Below are 19,045 nucleotides of genomic sequence, written 5' to 3' on the forward strand. Positions count from 1 at the left end.
TGGCATCCTTCCACCTCACTTCTCAGTTTCCCGTTACCACATGGTACCCGCCCCTGAGCCCAGACCCTTTAAAGGAGGTTGCCTTCAGCTATGAAAGAAATCTCATCCAATCAGCCTTAAAGAGAGAACTGCAGATTTCAGCAGTCAGAAAGAAGAATTTCTATCTCCACTGCAGCCAGCTAGCTTCTCCTGGGGGAATTCATCAAAACCGTCATCAACTTGTGGCCTGTCCTACAGAATTTGGACTTGCCAACTCCCACAGCATGAGCCAATACCTAAAGCAAGTCTCATAACATTTACATATATCTATCCAGTTGGTTCTGTTACCCTGGAGAACCCTCACTAACTCAATGACAAAAGCATTAATTCTCTGAGGCATGCAAAACATTTGCATGTAAAACAGAACCTCATAACTTACAGAAAATAATCAAGTTACTACAGTAGGGATACTTATACATTTAACTAGCCTTAGATATAAATGACTGGCTGCTTTTAACCCTCCAAAAGGATGCTGAACTATTACCTCAAGAATTTAGACAGCCTCAAGGAAAAATTTCTAGAGAACTAAGGCTCTTCTCAAATTAGACCACAGTTAGAAAAGAAGGAATATTTCATATTCTAGCTTGAAAAATTCACATCCATCCTTTAATCCTTACCAATGTTATACATGTTATTCTTCATTTAAATACTTATAGTTTAGACAATAATCCACATGTTCAGTAAACGAGAGGGAAAATGCGAGAAACTGCTAGATGTCCCCCAACTGCATGTCTTTTTATTCTTCCTCTCCTTCTCCAATGAAAGAATCTTTAAATTTCAGTTAGGCACAGGGCTGCGTGAAATAAAGACTGCATTTCTCAGTCTCACTTACAGTGAGATATCGCCCGCGTGACTAGGTACACCTAAAGGGGAGTGAGTAAAGTGAGGGGTACAACTTCCAACTTCCAGAAAACATCCTTAAAAGGAGTAGAACTGACCTCCTTCCTCTGATTTGAAAAGATGTAATCCACAGATCTGAAAGTATGTATGAGAAGTGTCAAAAGATGCTGAGATTCGGTGGAGGCTGCAAAATAAAAGCTATAGGGATTATCAAGGAGGCCTGGTGATGCCAAATCTTAGCGTGCACCATGAAAAAGGCTTCCTGGGGATAAAGGACTCATTCTGACTCCTGGCAGAGGCGAGTTTCTTGTTTGCAGTCGGTTGTGAAGGAACCAGGAGTATAGGATGGGGAATGACGGCAGTATAAATGTGCAAGTGTGCAGGAGCCTGGAGGGGACACTGAACCTGTGGGCCCTACATGTGGAAGATGGCTAGAAGACAACTTTCAGCTGATCATGACGTGATTGCAGGGACACTACCAAAAGGACAGGCCCTGACCAGTGAATATATTTAACTATAAATATATAAAACAAAGACTAAAACAAATGAGGGAATAAGAATGACAAAACAGAATAACAATTTTATCTATCCTGACAAAGTAGAAATTATAAAATTTACAAAAATTGGGAAGGGAATCTGATGTCATGTGTTGAATTGTTTCTCCTAATAAGATATATTGAAGTCCTAACCCCCAGCACCTCAGATGGCCACTAACCCAATATCACCGGTGTCCTTAGAAGAAGAGGAGACACAGGCAGAAAGGAGACCACCACACGATGATGGACACAGAGGCTGAAGTGCTGCCACTGCAAGCTAAGGAATGTCAAAGATGGACGGAAAACACCAGAAGCTAGAAAGAGGCAAGGAAGGATTCTCCTCTATATGTTTCAGAGAGTGCACGGTCCTGCCAACACCTTGATTTCTACCTCACAACTGTGAGATATTAATCGCTGTTTTATTAAACCACCCAGTTTGTGATAACTTTTTTATGGCATCCTTAGGAAACAAGTACAGATCGTAGGTGGAAGGTATAGTGAGTACTGAGAGTTAAAGCATACATTCACTGGTAATCACAGCACGTAATTTAAAAATGAAATATCATGTAGTAGAGAAGCATAAGCACATTAAAGATTAAAAATCAACACCATGGAAAAGAATATTATTGTCTAAAATAAAAGGGTAGAGGAATGCAGGGGAGAAGAGGCTGTATACTCATTTTCATCATTATTCATAGATGAGAACTAATAGATGCTATTTAAACAAATGGGGGACTTTTGAAAGATTATAGAAACAAAAATAACAACATGAAAGAACTAAGACAAATCATATGCCATATTAATAAATGTAAAAGGGTTTAAAAGTTAAAAATGCTCAGATTGGCTCACAAAGCAAAATTCAACTCTATGCTGCATTTATAAGACACATCCAGAACAAACTGATTCAAAAAGGTTGAAAATGAAAGGTTAGGGAAAGATATACTAGGACTCATGACCTTAATATTAGACAAGGTAGAACTGAAACAAAAAGAATTAAATTAGGCAAAGAAAGGTACTTAATGCTGAAAACTAATTCACAGTGAAGATATAACTGTTACTAATATCTTCACAGCAGATAACCTAGTAACCATAATCATGAAGTAAAAATACAGGAAATAAAGGAAAGCGCAGAAAGACAGTAGTAGTAAAGACTTTACTTTTCACCATCTACCACAAATCAAACATACAAAATATATGTAAGAACACAGAACCAAATAATATAATTAAGATAGATTCGATTGATATATATTAAACTCATTGCCGTAAAAATAGTGTAGTCCTTCTATATAAATGCTCAAGGAATAGTAAAAAATACTGACTAAACATTAGACTACTAAAAAAAAAGAAAAAAAAAACAAAACCACAAAAACTACAGAAACCACTGTGAGAGAATTGCAGAAAAAATATGAGAGACAGAAGAGGCAGGACAAGATGGCAGAGTGGTGAGGTGTGCGTTTTAGTTACTCCTCCAGGGTAGTAGGTAGAAAGCCAGGAACTGCGTGGACTGGACCCAGGAGAGCCATCTGACTTTGGGCATACTTCATACGACACTCACGGACATGTGGAACAGCTGAGATCAGCAAAATCGGCAAGTTTTCGCAGCCAGGGTACCTGTGCCCCTCCCTGCCAGGCTCAGTCCTGTGGGAGGAGGGGCCGTCGGTGCTAGGAACCAGGAGGGAGAACTGCAGTGCATCTCTGATTGAAAACTCAGGCTGCTGATCAAAAACTCCAAACACAGATAGACTGAGACCAGACACCAGAGAATCTAGGAGGAGTCAGCCTGGCGGAGAGGAGATAGGGATAGCAAAAGCAGCAAACAAAGCCCAAAAATAAAAACAGAGACTTCTTGGAGTTCCAGTGAACATAAAACGGAGAAGGGCAGGGCATATATGCAAATCCAGAGGGCAAGGACCCTTGTCTGAAGAGCCGGTTTCTCTGCTTTCTTGATTGTTCCTTAATGGCTCTAAACTCCTTGTCTCTTAGCACTTCAACAGCCCATTAGATCTGCAAGGAGGGCCCCTTTTTCCCTTTTTTTTTTTTTTTAATCTTTTTCTCTTTTTCTAAAATAATTACTCTAACAAGCCCATTACAGAAAGCCTCAAAGACTTGCAATTTGGGCCCAGGCAAGAGCAGAGCTAAGATAGCTCTGAGGGGCAAAACAATAAGTCTAGTGGCTGAGAAAATTCGCTGAACACCATAACTTCCCAACAAAAGGGGGGGTGCCCCCTTACACCAATCTTCCCAGAGGGCTGGGAATGCTGCTACCCAGCACCAGCGCCATAGCCCAGAGCTGCCCCAAACAACCCAGTGTGACAGGAAGTGTTTCCAACAACACGCACACATGCCACAATATCTGGCGTGGACAATAGCCTTTCGCACACCTGCAGCTAATTGTCCCAGAGCTGGGAAGGCGGAGCTGTGTGAAAAGGGGGAAATTAACACGCCCCATTCAGCCATCTTCTCAGCAGGCTGGGAATGCCTCTACACGGCCCTGTGGCCTAGAACTTCCCTTGGGGGATGGCATTCACCTGTGACGTAGCACAGTCTTCCCTCAGCAGAGGCCCTAGGAGGGCACAGCTTGGAAGAGGGACCCACTTGCAACTCCCAGGGACCATATGCCAATATGAAGGACTTGTGGGCCAGCGGCAAAGACAAACTGGCAAGACTGAACTGAAGGACTAGACTACTGCAACAGCTTTAAATCTCCAGGAACACCTGGGAGGTTTGATTATTAAACCCACCCTCCCTCCCTAACACACACCCTCCCTCCCTAACACACACCCTCCTTAGACACATGACCCACATTCAGGTCGGGCAACACCAACTACACACGCAAACGTGGTGCACCAACCGGACCCCCACAAGACTCACACCCCCACTCACCAAAAAGACAAAGTTGGGGAGAACTGGCTTGAGGGGAACAGGCGGCTCGCGGATGCCACCCGCTGGTTAGTTAGAGAAAGTCTACACTGCCAAGCTGTAGATCTGACAACTTAGAGATAAGTGTTTGAATCAGTGTACATATCCTAAAAGAACCCTGTCAGGTTAAGCAAATGCCAAGAGGCCAAAAACAACAGAATATTTTAATGCATATGAAAAAACCAGACGATATGGATAACCCAAACCCAAACACCCAAATCAGAAGATCAGAGGAGCCAGAGTACCTGAAGCAATTAATCAAAGAACTAAAGACAAACAATGAGAGCATGGCACAGGATACAAAGGACACAAAGAAGAGCATGGCACAAGATATAAAGGACATGAAGAAGACCCTAGAAGAGCATAAAGAAGAAATTGCAAGGGTAAATAAAAAAATAGATGAGCTTATGGAAATAAAAGAAACTGTTGACCAAATTAAAAAGATTCTGGATACTCACAGTACAAGACTAGAGGAAGCCAAACAATGAATCAGTGACCTTGAGGATGACAGAACAGAAAATGAAAGAACAAAAGAAAGAATGGGGGAAAAAATGGAAAAAATTGAAATGGATCTCAGAGATATGACAGATAATATGAAACGTCCAAATATAAGACTCATTGGTGTCCCAGAAGGGGAAGAAAAGGGTAAAGGTCTAGGAAGAGTATTCAAAGACATTGTTGGGGAAAACTTCCCAAACTTTCTAAACAACATAAATACAAAAAGCATAAATGCTCAGAGAACTTGAAATAGAATAAATCCAAATAAACCCACTCCAAGACACATTCTGATTAGATTGTCAAATGCTGAAGAGAAGGGGCAAGTTCTGAAAGCAGCAAGAGAAAAGCAATTCACCACTTACAAAGGAAACAACATAAGACTAAGTAGTGACTACTCAGTGGCCACCATGGAGGCTAGAAGGCAGTGGCATGACATATTTAAAATTCCGGAGAGAGAGAAAAATTGCCAAACAAGAATTCTCTATCCAGCAAAGCTCTCCTTCAAATTTGAGGGAGAGCTTAAATTTTTCACAGACAAATGCTGAGAGAATTTGCTAACAAGAGACCTGCCCTACTTGAGATATTAAAGGGAGCCCTACTGACAGAGAAACAAAGGAGAGAGAGAGATGGAGAAAGGTTCAGTACTAAAGAGATTCAGTATGGGTATATTAAAGGACACTGAGAGAGGGAAAAAAAATATCTGACAAACATAAACCAAAGGATAGGATGGCTGATTCAAGAAATGCCTTCACAATAATAACACTGAATGTAAATGGATTAAATTCCCCAATTAAAAGATGTAGGCTGGCAGAATGGATCAAAAATATGAACCATCAGTATGTTGCATACTAATCTGACACAGGGACACAAAGAAATTGAAAGTGAAACGATGGGAGAAATATTCCATGCAAGCTACAGCCAAAAGAAAGCAGGAGTAGCTATATTAATCTCAGATAAAATAGACTTTAAATGCAAGGATGTTATGAGAGACAAAGAAGGCCACTACCTACTAATAAAACGGGCAATTCAACAAGAAGAAATAACAATCATAAATGTCTATGCACCCAATCAAGGTGCCACAAAATACATGAGAGAAACACTGGCAAAACTAAAGGAAACAACTGATGTTTCCATAATAATTGTAGGAGATTTCAACACATCACTCTCTCCTATAGATAAATCAACCAGACAGAAGACCAATAAGGAATTTGAAAACCTAAACAATCGGATAAATGAATTTGATTTAACAGACATATATAGAACATTATATCCCAAATCACCAGGATACACATTCTTCTCTAGTGCTCATGGAACTTTCTCCAGAATAGATCATATGTTGGGCCATAAAACAAGCCTCAATAAATTTAAAAATGTTGAAATTATTCAAAGCACATTATCTGACCACTATGGAATACAATTAGAAGTCAATAACCATCAGAGACTTAGAAAATTCACAAATACCTGGAGGTTAAACAACATACTCCTAAACAATCAGTGGGTTAAAGAAGAAATAGCAAGAGAAGTTGCTAAATATATAGAGATGAATGAAAATGAGAAGACAACATATCAATACCTATGAGATGCAGCAAAAGTGGTACTGAGGGGGGAATTTATAGCACTAAATGCATACATCAGAAATGAAGAAAGAGCTAAAATCAAAGATCTAATGGAGCAACTGAAGAAGCTAGAAAATGTACAGCAAACCAATCCTAAACCAAGTAGAAGAAAAGAAACAAGGATTAAAGCAGAAATAAATGACAGAGAACAAAAAGCAACAGAGAGAATAAATAACCCCAAAAGTTGGTTCTTTGAGAAGATCAACAAGCTTGACAAGCCCCTAGATAGACTGACAAAATCAAAAAGAGAGAAGACACATATAAACAAAATAATGAATGAGAAAGGTGACATTACTGTGGATCCCAAAGAAATTAAAAAAATTATAAGAGGATACTATGAACAACTGTATGCCAACAAACTGGATAAGGTAGAGGAAACAGACAATTTCCTGGAAACTTATGAACAACCTAGACTGACCAGACAAGAAAGAAAGGACCTCAACCAACGACTCAAAAGCAAGTTTTTGCATTTCTCTCATGTATTTTGTGGCATCTTGACTGGGTGCATAAACATTTATGATTGTTACTTCTTCTTGTTGAATTGCCCCTTTTATTAGTATATAGTGGCCTTCTTTGTCTCTCATAACATCCTTGCATTTAAAGTCTATTTTATCTGAGATTAATATTGCTACTCCTGCTTTCTTTTGTCTGTAGCTTGCATGAAATATTTTTTCCCATCCTTTCACTTTCAATTTCTTCAATCAGTCATCAAAACTTCCCACAAATAAATGCCCAGGGCCAGATGGCTTCACAGGGAAATTCTACCAAACTTTCCAAAAAAACTGACATCAATCTTACTTAAAACTCTTTCAAAACATCGAAGAAAATGGAACACTACCTAACACATTTTATGAATCTAACATCAATCTAATACCAAAACCAGGCAAAGATGCTACAAAAAAGGAAAACTACAGGCAAATCTCCCTAATGAATATAGATGCAAAAATTCTCAACAATATACTTGCAAATTGAATCCAAAGACACATCAAAAAAATCATATACCATGGACAAGTTTGGTTCCTTCCAGGCATGCAAAGATGGGTCAACATAAGAAAATCAATCAATGTATTACAACACATTAACAAATCAAAAGAGAAAAATCAAATGATCATCTCAATAGATGCTAAAAAGCATTCGACAAAATCCAACATCCGTTTTTGATAAAAACACTTCAAAAGGTACGAATTGAAGGAAACTTCCTCAATATGATAAAGAGCATATATGAAAAACCCACAGCCAGCATAGTACTCAATGGTGAGAGACTGAAAGCCTTCCCTCTAAGATCAGGAAGAAGACAAGGATGCCCGCTGTCACCACTGTTATTCAACATTGTGCTGGAAGTGCTAGCCAGGGCAATCCGGCAAGACAAAGAAATAAAAGGCATCCAAATTGGAAAGGAAGAAGTAAAACTGTCATTATTTGCAGATGATATAATCACATCTGGAAAACCCTGAGAAATGGACGATATAGCTACTAGAGCTAATAAACAAATTTAGCAAAATAGCAGGATACAAGATTAATGCACATAAGTCAGTAATGTTTCTATACGCTAGAAATGAACAAAGTCAAGAGACACTCAAGAAAAGGATACCATTTTCAATAGCAACTAAAAAATCAAGTACCTAGGAATAAACTTAATCAAAGATGTAAAAGACCTATACAAAGCAAACTACATTAACTCTACTAAAAGAAATAGAAAGGGACCTTAAAAGATGTAAAAATATTCCATATGCATGGATAGGAAGGCTAAATGTCATTAAGATGTCAATTCTACCCAAACTCATCTACAGATTCAATGCAATCCCAATCAAATTCTAACAACCTACTTTGCAGACTTGGAAAAGCTACTTATCAAATTTATTTGGAAAGGGAAGATGACTCGAATTGCTAAAAACATACTAAAAAAGAAAAACGAAGTGGGAGGACTTACACTCCCTGACTTTGAAGCTTACTATAAAGCCACAGAAGTCAAAACAGCATGTTACTGACACACAGATAGATACATCGATCAATGGAATCGAATTGAGAATTCAGAGATAGACCCCAAGATCTACAGCCAACTGATCTTTGATAAAGCCCTCAAAGCCACTGAACTGGGACATAACAGTCTTTTCAACAAATGGGGCTGGGAGAATTGGATATCCACATCCAAAAGAATGAAAGAGGACCCCTACCTCACACCTTCACAAAAATTAACTCAAAGTGGATCAAAGACCTCAATATAAAAGATAGCACCATGAAACTCCTACAAGATAATATAGGGAAACATCTTCAAGACCTTGTATTAGGCAGCCACTTCCTAGACCTTACACCCAAAGCACAAGCAACAAAAGAAAAAATAGATAAATGGGAACTCCTCAAGCTTAGAAGTTTCTGTACCTCAAAGGAATCTGTCAAAAAGTCAAAGAGGCAAGCCAACTCAATGGGAAAAAATTTTTGGAAACCATGTATCTGACAAAAGACTAATGTCTTGCATATATAAAGAAATCCTACAACTCAATGACAATAGTACAGACAGCCCAATTATAAAATGGGCAAAAGATATGAAAAGACAGTTCTCTGAAGAGGAAATACAAATGGCCAAGAAACACATGAAAAAATGTTCAGTTTCACTAGCTAATAGAGAGATGCAAATTAAGACCACAACGAGATACCATCTCACACCAATTAGAATGGCTGCCATTAAACAAATAGGAAATTACAAATGCTGGAGAGGATGTGGAGAAATTGGAACTCTTATTCATTGTTGGTGGGACTGTATAACGGTTCAGCCACTCTGGAAGTCACGTTCCTTAGAAAACTAGATATACAGTTACACTTTGATCCAGCAATTGCACTTCTCAGTATATACCCAGAAGATCTGAAAGCAGTGACACGAACAGATATTTGCACGCCAATGTTCATAGCAGCATTATTCACAATTGCCGAGATGGAAACAATCCAAATGTCCTTCAACAGATGAGTGGATAAATAAAATGTGGTATATACACATGATGGAATGCTATGCGGCAGTGAGAAGGAACGATCTCATGAAACATATGACAACTTGGATGAACTTTGAAGACATAATGCTGAAGAAATAAGCCAGGCACAAAAAGAGAAACATAAGTTACCACTAATGTGAACATTGAAAAATGTAAAATAAATGGTTTATAATGTAGAATGTAGGGGAACTAGAGATAGAGAGCAATTAATGAAGGGGCAATGATAACCCATAATAACAGATAAGCCATCATGGGTAAATTTAATGTTCTGGGAATGCCCAGGAATGACAATGATCTGTTAATTTCTGGTGGGTATAGTAAGAACAAGTTCACAGAAATGTTGCTGTATTAGGTTATTTTCTTGGGGTAGAGTAGGAACATGTCGAAAGTAAAGTAGTTATTTTAGGTTAGTTGTCTTTTCCTTACTCCCCTGTTATGGTTTGTGTGAAATTTTTTTTTTATTGTGTGTTTCTAAAAAAATTTTTTGATAAAGTTAATAGTTAATTAAAAAAAAAGAGTTAATTTTAAAAAAAATGAAAAAAAAAAATGCAGAGCTCCCCTGAGGAGCTGGTGGAGAATGCAGGGGTGTTGGGCTTCCCCCCCTCAATGGTTGCTTATGTGCTCACAGACATAGAGGACTGGTGGTTTGATGGGCTTAGCCCTCTACCATGGGAGGTGACCTTGGGAAGACTGTTGCTACAATGGAGAGGCTAGGCCTGCCTATAACTGTGCCTAAGAGTCTCCTCCTGAATGCCTCTTTGTTGCTCAGATGTGGCCCTCTCTTTAGCTAAGCCCACTTGGCAGGTGAAATCACTGCCCCCACCCACCCATGTGGGATCTGACTCCCAGGGGAGTAAATCTCCCTGGCAATGTGGAATATTACTCCCAGGGAGGAATGTAGACCCAGCATCATGGGATGGAGAACATCTTGACCAAAAGGGGGACGTGAAAGGAAATGAAATAAGCATCAGTGGCAGAGAGATCCCAAAAGGAGCTGAGAGGTCACTCTGGTGGGCACTCTTAAGCACAATTTAGACAACCCTTTTTAGGTTCTAATGAATTGGAATAGCTAGCAATAAATACCTGAAACTGTCAAACTACAGCCCAGATCCCTTGAATCTTGAAGACGATTGTATAAAAATATAGCTTATGAGGGGTGACAATGTGATTGGGAAAGCCATATAGACCACACTCCCCTTTGTCAAGGGTATGGATGGATCAAGAGTATGGATGGATGAGTAGAAAAATGGGGGCAAAAAAAAAAAGGCACCCAGTGTTCTTTTTTACTTTAATTATTCTTTTTCACTTTAATTTTTATTCTTATTATTTTTTGTTTGTGGTAACGCAAATGTTCAAAAATTCATTTTGGTAATGAACGCACAACTATATAATGGTACTGGGAACAACTGACTGCATGCTTTTTATGACTGCATGGTATGTGAATATGTCTCAATAAAACTGAATTTTTAAAAAATAAGGACAAATAACAAAAGCAGAAAACAAAAGGCCTCTCCACCCAGAAACTCCTTGGGTAACAGACAAAATAAAGAACAAAGTTGAAGGGTCTCTGGAAAATAACAGATATTAGAGCCTATGGGATGTGATTAAAGCAGTGTTCAAAATTCATTAGTTGTAAATACTTATATTAACAGGAAAGAGAATGAAAACAAGTTAGAAAGGTATTTTGATTAAAAAGATACAATAAATTAATTCAAAGGTAAATAAAAAGGAATTAATAAAGGCAGAGACAAATGAGTTCGAAAACAGAAAAAGAGTGGAATCAATAAATAAACCCAAGAACTGATTCTCAGGAAAATGAAACAAATTTAGGAGAAAGCACACTGTGGTGGATTACATATGACTGCAAATTCTCTGTCACTCTTGCTGTTGAGGGGTGGAATCTATTCCCGTTCCCTCGAACCTGAGCTGGACTTGTGACTTTTTTTCCTTTAACATTTTTAAAATTGTGAAATATAACATATATGCAGAAAAGAAATAAATTTCAAAGTACAGTTAAACAAGTAACCATAGAGCAAATTTCAAAGTATGGTATGGGTTACAGTTCCACAATTTCAGGTATTTCCTTCTAGCTGTTCTAATACTCTAGAAACTACCAAGAAATATTGATATTAATGATTCAGAAGTTAATGATTAATGATTTAATCTTTTGTTAAATCCTATCTTCTCTGTTACAACTGTTACAACTCCTCCCTCTCATTTGATCCATCTCTCAATCTTCAGGAATATTGGGCAATGACCATTCTAACCTCATACTGAAAAGGAGTGTCGATATTATGGGGTAGAGGAATGCAACTAGTTGATATTCTTGGAGAGACTGGTGCCTCTGGATGTCAGGGCTTATCCGGTATAGGAACAATCTGAAGTCTTTAAGATTCTGTAAAATAAACTTAGTGAGTGACACTTTTATAGAGCCTCAGATAGAGCCCTAGATATTCTTTATGGTTTTGAGGAATACTATTGGTTGGGGCTTGGCATACTGTGGTAATTTGTAGTATCTAAGTACCGCGAATAGCATCTCAACTATTTGAAATCTCTTAGCTAGAGAAACCTTATTTTATTCCCTTTCTTTTCCCTTTTTGGTCAGGAAGCCATTGTTGATCCCATGATGCCAGGGTCAGGCTCATCCCTGGGAGTTATGTTCCCACGTTGCCAGGGAGACTTATACCCCTGGAAGACAAGTCCCACGTAGGAGGTAGGATAATGAGTTTTTTTGCAAAGTTGGGCTTAGAGAGAGAGAAGCCACATCTAAGCAATGAAAGAGGTTCTCTAGGGGTGACTCTTAGGCAAATTATGGGTAGGCTTACCTTCGCCATTATAGAAATAAGTTTCATAAGACCAAGCGTCAAGATCAAAGGCTTGGCTAATTTAATCAGGAGTCCCTAATACTCAAGAGGATATCAGGATTTCCCCAGGTGGGGAAGTTTAATAGTTCCATATGTTTTCTCCAGTCCCTCAAGGGGCTTTGTCAATACATTTTTTATTATCTGCCCAACATATTCTGGAATGTATCCGGATATTACATTAAGCTATTCAGAATTACAAGCTCTCCTTCCCTATTCTAGGCTTCATGTGTTTAGACAGTTTAAATGAACTGGCCAGACAAGTTAACATAGATTTTGTGCTACAGAAAATTTAAGTTTTAGACAAAATAAACATCTCTTCCTTTGTTCTCACACAGAAGGTGAAGTTTTAAAATACAGATGTATCATCCTTTACCCTATATTCTGATTTACCTTAGTCTCAACCAGATCAGCTTCATTCTTATCTCTAATTGAAGCCCTGTGACTTATTTTAACAAGTGGCATGTGGTGGAAATTATGCTTTGTAACTTTCAGAGACAGGCCTTAAGAGATCTGCAGCTTCCACTTTCATCTACTAGAATGCTCCCTTTTGGTCTCCACATAAGAATTCTGACTACCCTGCTGGAGAGAGCCTTGATCCTACTTTGAATGTTTCAGACCCTGCTGAAATCCCATGATCACATGAGTAATCTGCTGAAAAAGAACCACCACCTGGCTCAGCCCTGCTTGAACTCTAATACATAGAATAGTGAGCAATTTTTGAGATGGTTTTTGTTTTAAGTCACCAAATTTCAAGGTGGTATGTTACATAGAAATAGAAAACCCAAGAAGGAGAATGCTGCTGTAACTAAAAATCTAAAATGTGTGGCACTGGATTTTAGACCAGGTAGTGGGTGGGGCAACAAGGAGACTATTAATAGAGGCTGCAAGTACAGTGAGGAAATTGCTGCTGGAGGCTGAATGCAGCCCCTTGAGTGACCTCCAGTGATACCATGTGGAGTAGAACTATTTAGATAAGCCCAACCCAAGTTCCTAATCCACAGATTACGAGCAAATAAAATGGTTGTGTTTTAAGTCATTGATTTTTAAGGTGATTTGTTATGCAAAATAGATAACCAAATTACACATAGAGACATGATAAAACAAACATAACCACAGAAATAGAGGATTTTTTAAAAATCATAAAACGGACTATTTTGATCAATTCTTTACACATAAATTTGACAGCCTGGATCAAATGGATACTTTTATACGAAAATATAATTTACCAAAAATGACACCAGAAGAAACAGAAAATCTAAACAGACATCTCCAAAGAAGAAAGTCTAAACAGACCATTCTTCATAAAACAAATGTGTCAAGGAACTATCCCTAAAAAAACCTAGACCTAAACAATTTCACAGAGAACTCTACCAAACTTAGCAATTAGATAATGCTGATGCAAAACTGTATTAGATTATAGAGAAAGAAGGAAAAAATTAAAATTTCTGCAATTAAATAGGATATTATTGATCCTAAAATCTAATAAAGATGGTACAAATAAGAAAACTATAGACCACACTCACTTATGGATATCAGTGCAAAAATCCTGAACAAAATATAACCAACAAGGAGGAAGACTGTGGGAAGATAGCAGAGCAGGAAACTCCAGGAATCAGTCCCAACACCAAAACAACTATTGGACTGGCAATCAACTATTTTGAAACTCTGGAGTCTAGTGGGACACTGTGTAGTACCAATGGAAGAGGGAGAGGAGCAATTTACCACTGGTAAATAGCAGTAAACGTCAGTGAATTTCACCTTGCAAGCAGCAGCTAGATCCTATATTCCCCAGCCACAGGGCAGCAAGAAATGGAGTCTGCAGCCTGGACTTTCAGTGCCGACTGCTGGAGCCAGGGTGTGCTACAAGGACCTTCTTCTCCAAAATCTGGAGTGGGGTGTGGGGACTGACTGCTGATCACCGCTTTTGATCAGCTACTTCAGATTGCTGGGGTGGGGGGTGGGGGGGAGGCTCTGAGGGTGGCCTAAAAAAACATTATCTATTTTTTCCCTCTTTTCTCTTTCTATTCCGCATTTGAGAGCAAAAATAGTTTGGAAAAGTCATAAAGTGATGGCTCCAGCCCTTAACAACAACAAAAATTTAGCAATCTTAGAGAAGAGGGAGAACTAGATTTCCAGAAGTATAACAACATAATACTTAGAATGTCCAGTTCTCAAGAAAAAAATTACAAAACATATGAAGATATAGGAAAATATGGACCATTCACAGGGAAAAAAAAAAACCCACCAAAACCCATCCCTGAAGCAGCTCATACATTGGAACTATTAATCAAAGGTTTTAAATCAACTATCTTAAATATGTTCAATAAGCTAAAGGAATTCATGAACAAAGAACTAAAGGAAATTAGGAAAACATTGAGCAAAATAAAGAAATGGAAGTTCTAAAAAAGAGCAAAATAGAAATTTGGAGCTGCAAAGTACAGAAATGAAATTAGAAAAAAAAAACCACTAGATAGATTCAATAGCAGATTTAAACAGGCAGAAGAAAGGATCAGCAAACTTGAAAACAAGCCAGTGGGATAACATATAAAGTCCTTGAAGAAAAAAGCTGTCAGCCAAGAATTCTATATCCAGCAAAATTGTCTTTCAAAAATTAGGAAGAAATTAAGACATTTACAGATTAACAAAAGTTGAACAAATTCATTACCAAAAGACCTGCCTCACAAGAAAAGCTCCTTCAAACTGAAATAAAAGGACAGCAGACAGTAATTCAAACCATAAGAAAAGTTAAAGAACATTGATAAAAATAACTACTTAGGTAAATATAAAATCCTATATTATTGTAGTTTCAGTTTGCCCCTTATGATTTAACAGGCAAGTGTGTAAAATAACATATACAATCTATGTTAATAGGCATACAATGTAGAAAGATATAATCTGAGACAATAACAATGTAAAAGACAGGGATGGAGATATACAGGAGTAGAAAGTTTGTATATACTGAAACTAGGTTGGTACTAGTTGAACTAGCTGTTATTAGTTTAAGATGCTAATTGTAATTACAAAGATAACCACTAAGAAAATAACTAAAAATTATAGAGAAAAGGAAAGAAAGAGAATCAAAATGATATATTACAAAAAGCAACCAAATACAAAAAAAAAGGCTGTAATGGAGTAATTGTGGAACAAAAAACCATATAAGACATACAGTAAACAAATTGCTGAATGGCAGAAGTAAATCCTTCCTTCTCAGTTATTACCTCAAATGTCAATAGATGAAACTCCACTACTAAAAGGGAGAGATTGGGGTAAGATGGAAGAATAGGAGAGGCAGAGCACAATTCTCCATGGAAAAAAAAAAAAACTAGAGAAAGGGGAGAAAGCCCTCAGGACAGCAGTTCCAGGGTGCAAGCAGCTGGAGAGGGACCTGTGTAATATGTAGTGGGGACTTGGATGAAAAAGCAGAGAAATTACATCTGAAAGGAAGCAGTGAGTTTATTCAACCAAGACCACTGCCAGGGGCTGGAGGCTGGAGCTGGCTGCTGAGAGGGAGAGGGAGTGGCTTTCCACTCCTGTGCACCCATCTCAGTAATTTAGCCGGGGAGATAACCCTCCACAGCCCTGCAGCTGGGAGCTCCTGTGAAGGAACATGGGATTCAATGGACCTGTGTTGACCACATTTACTCTTCTTCCATGGAAGCCCACAGTGTGTACGAGCGGGAGGCAGGGAGAGGCAAGTGTACCACATGGAAGCACCAAGAGCCCCTCTTCCACCCCAGATGCTCAAGGGCACAGGCAGGCAGGAACCGGGGCAGATTTGAGATGGAGGGTGGATGCACAGTCCCATAGCCTGGGGTGGGAGGGCCGGGAATCACCAGACCCATTGTCCCATTAAGCAGACTCCCTGCCAAACTGCACAGGGCCTGCCCACCACCCCCAGGGCTGGCAGTCACCAGTGCACATGGAGAACTTGTGCACTGATTGGAGACCCAGCTCAGAGAGCAGACCCAGTTAGGGAAAAGCTGGCATGAGGGTAAGAGGTGGGCTCAAGAGTGCCATCTGCTGGGAAGACAGGGAAAGTGCACTCCAGCAAGCTGTGGTTCTGCCAAATTTTAAATAAATGTCCAGGTACTCTTGTATCTCCCAAAATAACCTTACAAGATAAGCAAATGCCATGAAGCCAACAGAAAATCACAAAGCACATGAAGGTCCAAGTAGATATGGACAAGACAAATGACCAAATTAAAAAGCCCAAGGAGACACAGAATCTGGAGCAATTAATCAAAGAAGTACATACAAATCTCCAAAACAACTTCAATGGGTTGGCTAAAGACATAAAGGACATCAAGAAGACTCTAGAAGAGCATAAGGAAGAATATGAAAGAGTAAATTAAAAAATAGCAAATCTTATGGAAATAAGAGGTACTGTAGATCAAATTAAAAATATACTAGAGACATACAACAGCAGATTTGAAGAGGCAGAAAAATGAATAAGTGAACTAGAGGGCAAGACAATTGAATATGAATGCACAAAAAGAACAAATGGTGAACAAATTGGAAAAATTTGAAACGGATCTCAGGGAAATGATGGACAACATGAAGTGAACAAATATAAGGATCACTGGTGTCCCAGACGGAAAAGAAAAGAGTAAAGGGCTAGGAAGAGTACTTGATGACAAAGTTGGGGAAAACTTTCCAACGCTTATGTTCCAGTTTGCCAATGCTGCTGTTTTGCAAAAAAAGGGGGTTTATTTGGTTACACAGTTACAGTCTTAAGGCCATAAAGTGTCCAAGGTAAGACATTAATATTTGGGTACTGTGCTGGTTTGGATGTATTATGCCCCCCAAAACACCATTATCTTTGATGCAGTCTTGTGTGGGCAGGAAATATATTTGTTTTGATTGGGTTGCAGACTTTTGATTGGATGTTTCCATGGAGATGTGATCACTTAACTGTGGGTAAGATCTTTCATTGGATAATTTCCATGGAGGTGAGGTCCTGCCCATTCAGCGTGGGCCTTGATTAGTTTACTGGAGCACTATATAAGCTCAGACAGAAGGAGCAAGCTTTGCTACAGCCAAGAGGGACACTTTGAAGAACGCACAGGAGCTGAGAGAGGAACTGCAGTTTACAGAGACATTTTGGAGACGGCCTTTGAAAGAAGACTTTTACTCTGGAGAAGCTAAAAGAGGACAAATGCCCCAAGAGAAACTGAGAGTGACATTTTGGAGAGAAGCTGAAGCCTAGAGAGGAACGTCCTGGAAGAAAGCCATTTGAAACGAGAACTCCGGAGCAGACACCAGCCACGTGCCTTCCCAGCTAACAGAGGTTTTCCAGACACCATTGGCCATTTTCCATGAAGGTACCTGATTGTTGATGTGTTACCTTGGACACTTTAGGGCTTTAAGACTGTAACTGTGTAACCAAATAAACCCCCTTTTATAAAAGCCAATCCGTCTCTGGTGTTTTGCATTCCAGCAGCATTAGCAAATTGGAACAGGTACCTTCACTGGAGGATGGCCAATGGCATTCGGAAAACCTCTGTTAGCTGGGAAGGCATGTGGCTGGCATCTGCTTGCTCTCAGGTTGTGTTTCAAAATGGTGTTCTCCAAAACATCACTGTCAGCTTTTAATGGACATCTTCAAAATGTGTCCCTCAGCTGCAGCTCTGAGTTCCTTCTGTTTGTCAGCTGTTTTATATGGCTCCAGTGATTTAATTAAGACACACCGTGAATGAGTGGGGTAACACCTCCATGGAAATTATCTAATCAAAGGTCTTGCCCAGTTGATTGAGCCATATCTCCATGGAAACACTCAAAGATTCCAACCTAATCAACACTAATATGTCTGCCCCCACAAAACTGCATCAAAGATAATGGCACTTTGGGGGACATAATATATCTGAACTGGTGCACCTTATAAAAGACATGAATATGCAAATCAAAGAAGTCCAACAAACTCCAAATAGAATAAATCCAAACAGACCTACTCCAAGACATTTACTAAACAGATTGTCAAAAGCTGAACAGGAGAAAGTGCTGAAAGCAGCAAGAGAGAAGCAATTCTCCACATACATGGGAAACCACCTAAGACAAAGTACTGACTACTCAGTGGACACCATGGGATCAAGAAGGCAGTGGTATGACATATTTAAGATTCTGAAAGAGAAAAACTGCCAGGCAAGAATTCTTTATCCAGGAAAGCTCTCCAAAATTGAGGGAAAGTTTAAAACTTTCACAGACAAATGCTGAGAAAATCTATTAACAAGAGACCTGCCCTGCAAGAAATACTAAAGGGAGTTCTACCAGCTAAGAAAAAAAAAAAGGAGAGACAGGTCTGGAGAATGACACAGAAATGAAGAGTATTAGTAAGGGTAACTTAAAGGAAAAAAAGAGAGGTGGAGGGATCACATCTGACAATCAAAAAACAAAGGATAAAATGGCTAGTTTAAGAACTCCCTTCAGAGTAATAACTTTGAATGTGAATGGATTAAACTCCCCAATTAAAAGGTGCAAATTGACAGAATGGATTAAAAAGTATGGTCCTTCGATATGCTGTTTATAAGAGACTCATCTTAGACCCAGCAACACAAAGAGACTGAAAGTGAAAGGACGGAAAAAAATGTTCCACACAAGCTGCAACCAAAAGAAAGCAGGGGTAGTTATACTAATATCAGACAAGATAGACTTTCAACTCATAAGAGACAAAGCACACTATATATTAATAAAAGGGACAATACACCAAGAAGAAATAACAATCATAAATGTTTATGCACCCAATCAAGGGGTTC

General features: G+C 38.9%; 1 protein-coding gene across 1 annotated transcript in view; it reads right to left on the reverse strand.

The window, feature by feature from the left end:
* The window catches only part of NRG4 (neuregulin 4), a 202,523-nt gene that overhangs the window by 61,052 nt on the left and 122,426 nt on the right, over positions 1–19,045 (reverse strand). The gene's annotated exons all lie outside the window — the stretch shown is intronic.

Source organism: Choloepus didactylus, chromosome 4 (assembly GCF_015220235.1).
Source record: "Choloepus didactylus isolate mChoDid1 chromosome 4, mChoDid1.pri, whole genome shotgun sequence".
In the NCBI taxonomy this organism is placed as follows: Eukaryota; Metazoa; Chordata; class Mammalia; order Pilosa; family Megalonychidae; genus Choloepus; species Choloepus didactylus.